Genomic DNA, 7,486 nt, shown 5'->3' with positions numbered 1-7,486 from the left:
CTAATCTGCACCGCAAGTAGTCCAAAATAAAAATGATAATAATAATAATAATGATAATGACAATACTAACAATTAAAATATCATGGCAACTGTTGATTTTCTATGTTAAATGTTATGTATCTTTGCTCATTCACTGAACGAACTATTTGTTTTTGAGAAACATTGCTAGCTTACAAAGTCTATGACCCCTTCCTTATTTCCTAGTCTTCTGCATATTTGTGACACTTACATGTTTTAGAAATTTTAATAGTGGACATAATTTGTATTAGAATTACAATTTTCTGTTTTTTTAAATGATTATCCGTTCCTGTATTAATGAAATAAAAGCTATCCAAACTATCCTGTGTGAAAAAGCAATTGCCCCTTAAAGCTGCGTACCCAATGAAACTGATTTGCAGCAACGCGGCAACCAGAGAACATAGAAAGTGCATGATTTTTGGTGACATCAAGCAACTACGGAAGTTAACTTTGGATGGAAAGTGTGATGATGAGAGTGAAGAATAATGTTGATTGACATATGACCAACTGATAAATACATTTGCGGGTCATCTTGGGAGCCCAAGCCTGTAATGTCATCAAGCAACCAGCTGGTGCGATGCATGATGAGAATTCACTTCCACTGTGTGCAAAGCCTAAACCTAATAACTGGTTGTGCCACTCTAGGCAGCAATAACTGCAATCAAGTGTTTGTGATAACAGCAAATGAGTCTTTCACATCACTGTGGAAGAATTTTGTCCCAGAATTTTATTTGTGGTGCTTTATTTATGTGCTCTGACGCAACATTTAAAGTTGCGTCAGAGCATCTCAATCTGATGTAAGTCCAAACTTTGACTGGGGCACTGCAAAATATTCATTTTATTTTTTTTTAACCAGTCTGAGGTGGACTTACTGGCGTGTTTCGCATCATCGTCCTGCTGCATAGCGCAAGTGCTCTTGAGCTCCATGGCATTAACTAATGTTTTTTCTGCTAGAGAGCACAATTCATGGTTCCATCAATCACAGCAAGTTGTACTAAAGCAGCAGGGCAGCCCCAGACCATAACACTACCACCACCATGTTTAAATGTTAGTATTATGATCTTGTTATGATTTTCTGTTTGATGTCTAACGTAACGAGACTCAAACTTTCCAAAAAGTTCCGCATTTGTCATGTGAGTCCAGCGAATATTTTCCTAAAAGTCTCAGGTATCATCAAGATGTGTTTTCTGGTCAGCAGTGGTTTTCTCCTTGGAAATGGATGCCATTTTTGTCCAGTCTCTTTTTTATTGTTGGATCATGAACTTAGACCTTAACTGAGGCAAGTGAGGCCTGCAGTTCGTTGGGTGTTTTTCTGGGTTCTTTTGTGATGTCCTGGATGAGTCGACGATGCACTCTTAGAGTACCTTTGGTACGTCGGCCACTCCTGAAGGTTTGTCGCTGTTCCATGTTTTTCCACTTGTGGATAATGGCACTCACCATGGTTCACTGGAGTCCCAAAGCCTTAGAAATGGTTTTGATAGGTGTCATTGACTTTGATGCATTAATTTTTGAGAAACTGTAGCCTATTTCATTACCAGTTCTTGTGTGAAATACTAACACTGGCACAGGGCCAGATAGGTGGATACTTATTTTCCGTTAATAAATGAGGACAAATATGTTTTCAAGGTCCTATCTATTTGTAAATTAAATCGAAATGTGGTTAGCCTCTGTGACCAGCAATATTGGCACCTTCAAACCCTTTTATAGAAGAAACACTTAAATATGAAGGCAACCATCTAGATGAACTATACTCATATCATTTCTATACTTTTTAAATCCTCATTAAAGGACAGCTTAATGTGAGTTTAGAATCAAAGTACCAACCAAGAAAGACTGTTCAGCAGAAATGTTGAACTATTGCTTTAAACTTCAGCTCTGCACAAAAGAGGCCCACCACTAACACCCTGCTGTTAGCAAACTACTACACACACACATGCACACACACTCCTGATTCATCTACACCTCTCCCAGCTTAACAGCTGGGTTCGCAGACACCTCCCTTCCCCTGCTGCTTTGACAAGGTTGTTGCTGCTGATAGCGGGCAGCCAACTTTTGAAGCCCCTGCTTCTGAATCTCTAGCTGCAGAAAAAAAGGCACACTCATGCTCGCAGTATAGTCTGACCAGGCTTGTCATGGGTTTTGAGGGTATAAGCAGACAAAAGCTTATAAAAGCTTAACTGTTTTGTTGGTTTATCATGTCAAAATTCATTAGCATCCCAGGCCTCCATTCTGCCCTGGGGCGCCTTGACACTTTTCCCTTCTTTCCCTCTGACCAGCCAGCCTATTGTTTCCTTTTTCTCCCCTGGTACTAGGCCCCTAGCTGGACTGGCCATCGGGCATACCGGGCATTTGCCCGGTGGGCCGCTGGCGACTTTTTGTTTTTATGGGCCGATCGATTTTTTTTTTTGGAAGGGTATAAATAATGAAAGGTGTTGGATTGGCCAATCCGATTGTTCAGTCTGACGTCACTGGCCGTGTCTGGGTCTAAACCCCGCTGCAGGTCCATATATCAAACGATCACTATGGCATTACTGAGAGTTGAAAAACTGTCTAAAGTCTTTCATCTTTAATAAAATGATCAGCGTTCTGCTCTACCAGGTGTAACAATTGAGTTTAACATCCAGGCATCCATGAAAACGGAATTTATGACATTTAACGGAGTTAGAAGTTAGCAGGGAGTTAGCTCGCTAGCTTCTATCTAAATACAATATAGCATGTTCTGACTGCGGGGTTTTGGAAACAAATTAAAACGTACAGCTCTGCTATCACTTCCAGCATAAATGAAGACAGAAAACTAGACAGCAGTGACGTTTGTAGGGTTACTGAAGTTAGGCTAGCTGGTATATAATGATGTGCTACGTGACCGCTAGCGACACAGCATGTTAGCATAATATAAACAAGCTAGCCTTTTTTTCCACTCGATAAAAGTTAATGTGAGTGTTCTCGGTGGTCAGGAACAAATGTAATCGCATGGCAGGATGCTGTAAAAGGACCAAACTTCAGCCAGGAGAACAACTGAGATAATCCATCCACAATACGAGGTTAGTCATTCATATACTGCTGCATGGGCTGGGCTGTAGTTACATCCTAAGGTTTTAAAAAAAACTGAGCTTAAATAAATGATTAGTGGTAATAAAAGCCGAGGGAGGTCAACAGGGATCACTGACTGTTTTTAGGAGCTTCTTGAGATCAAATAGAAGAAAATACATAACATTAAACATGTTAACAACACAAAAGCCATATTAAACGCAGACTACTTTGGACCCGGAAGTAGGATTCGTCGCGTCATCACTGAACAACCGGATAGACGAACTAAAGAAAATGGAGAACAAAAAAAGGAAAGGAGGTGCAGAAAAAATTAGGGCCAAAAAGAAACAAGCCCTTCAGGCAGACGCTGCCAAATGTGTAAAAATAACTGAATTGTTTGGCGGTAGCTATGGCATAGCTTCCACAGATTTAGCAACATCAGCAAGTGGTGGAGGCCAGCAGGTGGATAAGGGAAAGGGGAGGCAAGAGGAGGAGAGACCCGAGGCGGCCGCCGGTCATAGTGGCAGAGGAACTGAACTTCAGGTAAGTTATGACCTGCTGTCTATCTGTGTCAGATATAAACCAAGTTTAGTTGTATTTTGTTTTCGTTGTGCTGACTTTTTACAGTCGCTTAGAATAACTGGTACTGCGTACTAGCTAGCATGACAGAGTTTATATACTGCTGGGTGGGTGCTATAAAGTTACTGATAGTAAATTTTATTTTATGCTTAAGGTTAGTTTCTCAAACTCCTCAAAATCTTAACAAATTGTGCCAATCCTTACATGTTGCACCAGGCTGATTTATTATCAAAAGTGGAGAAGTCTGTGACAGAGGAGACAGAAGAGCAGCAGAGAGAGATGGAGCAAGAGAGAGAAATAAAAGAACAGGAGAGAGAGATGGAGATGGAGAGATGACTTTATGTCATCCATGAGGGATGCATTTGACATATGTTTCACATACTATAGCCCAACAAGTTACTTATAGCAATTTAAATACGAGCAATCAGTTTTTGGCAAATACCGGAAATCGGTTTTTGGCAGACAATCACTTTTTGGCACAACACCGGCTATTGCAGTTAATAATACAACAGCTTCTTGCCATTTTTTGTGTTTCTTTTTATCGCTGTGTAACTGAGTTCAATTGAAAGCCTGCATGCGCTAGTACCTCTTGCCACAAGTTCCCAGAACCCTTTGCGGTTTTACCCCTGAATGACGTCACATTTTTGGTGGGCCGGTCTCTAGTCCAAATTCCCCGGGCCGATTTTTTTGTCCCAGTCCAGCCCTGACTAGGCCACATATACTTTGAACATATACCAGCTCCAGAACACTGCCCAACCTCTGACCACCTCCTGCGGACATTGCAAGATAGAGGGAGAGGGATCTGTGCCGAGAGCCCACTGACTATCACACTGCAGCAAGATTTTGCTGTACACTACCCCAGCAGCAGCAGCCGCAGCAGCAGCAGCACTCTTATGGCCATTTGCATCTGTTCCATGAGCTTTTAAACCCTTTCATCCCACAACACAAATGAGAGATTTAGTCTTTCATCCCTGCATGTAAGCTTGAAACCAGAAACAGTCAGCCACTTGCTGTCGTATATATATGGCCAGAGGGGAAAAAAAGGAAAGTTACAGCCTTATGTTCATGAGCCAAAGCTCCACCAAGGCTTTAGATTCCGTAAATCTCGGGGCAAACCCACATTTATAATACCCCCCCTCATTGCTCTCCTGTCTCCTGTCTGCAGCTCGAACCAGCCGCATCAGAAGGCTGTGACAGATTACGCTTTGAGAGCGACCTTCTCAAGAATGAAGTAGACCGGGGCAGGGCAATATGAGCCTGCAGTTACGGAGTGCTATTGTGTCCCGATAGGTAAACGGTGTCACTCGCTGTCTGGATCCCTGTGTATTCTGACAGACTTTATCAGCTGGCCTGGAGAGCACTCTGCGGCAAGTGTCAAGATAAAGCTGAGATAGATCAAACAGACGACGGGAAGATTTCAATGGCGGGCTTCAGCAAGGAGTTCAACAGACACACACACATTAACTCCATGGTTGCTTATCAGACCAGCTCTGCTCTGAAATATGATGAGAAAAAAATACCCCAAAGCAGGGGTAAACAAACAAAACCCACAGGTGGACTTAATTCACAGATGGACGCACAGCAGCAAGCCTTGGCATAGAGGAGGCGGGTGTGCACACAAGCCTATACGTCTTCCTGTGTATTACTGCACATGTGCAGTTGCCTGTTTACTGCATTTTTGTTTTGCATTCCCATTTGTGGGTGCACGATTAAATGTGGCTTGCATGTTGCCAGTGTTGTGCTATAAATAGCCAAGATTTTATTTAGATGTTAGAGAAAGAGACAGAGAGCGAGAGAGAGAAGGCTCTCAAATGAGTTGCCATAGCAACAGGCACGTTCAGGGGCCCTGCTTGTGAAGGAGGGCAGGACTGGGGGTGGGGGAGTGGAGGAGTGTGTGTGTGGTGGGGGGGGGGCTGAAGACATGATAATGTTAGTCTGTCTGCAGCCTCGTTTTCTCTCAAAGCAGTGAGCAGAAACCCATAAACTAAGCTTCATAATGTCAGCCCCTAAAAACACAAATTAATGCCTGCCTTTGTTTCTCATGCCCCAACTCTTTCGCTTCCTCATCGTCACCCTGACTCACTTTTGTCGACCCCATTCTTTGTCCCTCTTTCCTCTACATCCCTCCATCCTTTTGTCTGCAGACTCCTGACTCTAGACTCTGTCTTGCAGCAGCACCCTCTGCTGTGGAAGAAATCACCTGAAAGATTACTCTTTCGGCTCAAGCACTTTTCCCCCAAGTGTGTGTGTGTCTATGTGAAGCTGGCCATCTGTGACCAGGTTGGCATGATGATTAGATACTCGCACACACACAAGACAGGTTGAGGGGCGATCATAATGACCAGTGTAAACACAAAGATAGCACTAGAGTGGTTTCAGTTCATTTTCACTGAGGCCCTCTTTGCATTAGCGGTCAACAGACCAATCCATTGCAAACACTGCTGTGACAGACATGGCTCTTGAGATAATAGAGACACTTTTAAGCACGTGCACACACACACACACGCACACACACACACACACACACACACACACACACACACACACACACCGTTTCAGTATGCTTGTTCCTCATTTTTGCGAGGAAAGTACAGCTGTTTACTGCACATGAAAATGGAAATACAGTATATGATAAGAAGACTGAGATTGTGGTGTTCAACAGTAAAATCCCTCGTGCCCAACTCTGTGCTGCCCTGGGTTCCTTTGCTAGCTTTTCTTGTGACTATGTCAGTAACTTGGGTGTACTGCTGGATAGCTCGCTCAAACTCGATAAGCAAGTGTCTGCTGTAGTGAGATCTAGCTTCCACCAACTGCGCCTTATCTCTAAGGCTAGGCATTATGTTCCGCATGAGGACCTGGAGAAGCTTATTCACGCTTTTGTGACCTCCAGGTTGGATTGTTGTAACTCTTTGTACTACGGTCTTCCCTCTTCTCTTCTTCTTAGACTGCAAACAGTCCAAAATGCAGCAGCCCGCCTCTTGACCGGCACCAGGAAATTTTGCCATATTACTCCTGTCCTAGCTAGCTTGCATTGGCTGCCCACAAAGTACCGTATTCCATTTAAAATATTACTCTTTACTTTCAAAACTATTAATAAATTAATGCCAAGTTATCTTAGTGAACTTCTCAAATCACATACTCCTGCTAGAACACTCAGATCTGCCACTCAACTACTTCTGACCCAACCCAGATCTCGGCTGAAGTCCCGGGGTGACCGTGCGTTTGCTCTAGCTGCCCCGGTACTGTGGAATACCCTTCCTCTCGACCTCCGCGCATCTGATTCCATTGCACTGTTCAAATCACGATTAAAAACCCACTTATTCAATCTTGCCTTTCCCTCTAGTTAATATTTCTTTTATGATTTTATATCATGCACTTTTATGCTCATTTAAATTCTTGTTTGCTCTGTACCTGTTGCTTTCCTATGTATCAGTGACAGTTATCTGCTTGCATACTTAGTACTTGCTTTGGTCCTATTTCTATTATCCTCCTCCTATTCTCTATCTTACTTGTTAAGCACCTTGGCATACCCTTGGTTTTTAAGTGTGCTTTATAAATAAAGTTTATTATTATTATTATTATATGAGGCAAAAACAGAGTTTGTACAATTACTGAATTTGAAAGTCAATATTTGTTCTGACCACCTTTATTCTTCAATACTTCAATACACTCTGAACTCTAAGTTACTAATTGATGGTAAATGATGATCATGCTTTCCTGTGAAAATGCCCTAAAATATTTCTCCTTCCCTGAGACATCTTGCTTGTTCCCCATTAAGCTCTTCATATTCAATTCCTGCAGTGAAGACTGTTGAGGTGGATAATCCCACTGCACGGGTCATTGCGCCTGACTCACAGGTATG

At 42.7% G+C, this 7,486-nt stretch overlaps 1 long non-coding RNA gene across 1 annotated transcript; it reads left to right on the top strand.

Annotated features, from left to right (window-relative positions):
* Window positions 1-2,939: 2,939 nt before the first annotated feature.
* LOC309700320 lies at window positions 2,940-7,481 on the top strand. Its single transcript, XR_014274611.1, has 2 exons — window positions 2,940-3,588; window positions 7,403-7,481. It is a non-coding gene; the product is annotated as an uncharacterized lncRNA (long non-coding RNA).
* The last annotated feature ends 5 nt before the right edge of the window (window positions 7,482-7,486 follow it).

The sequence above is a fragment of the Aulonocara stuartgranti genome (genome assembly GCF_965226115.1).
Source record: "Aulonocara stuartgranti genome assembly, chromosome: 23".
Taxonomy (NCBI): domain Eukaryota; kingdom Metazoa; phylum Chordata; class Actinopteri; order Cichliformes; family Cichlidae; genus Aulonocara; species Aulonocara stuartgranti.
Note: the sequence above shows the minus strand (reverse complement) of the source record. Positions and strands in the feature narration are given on the sequence as shown.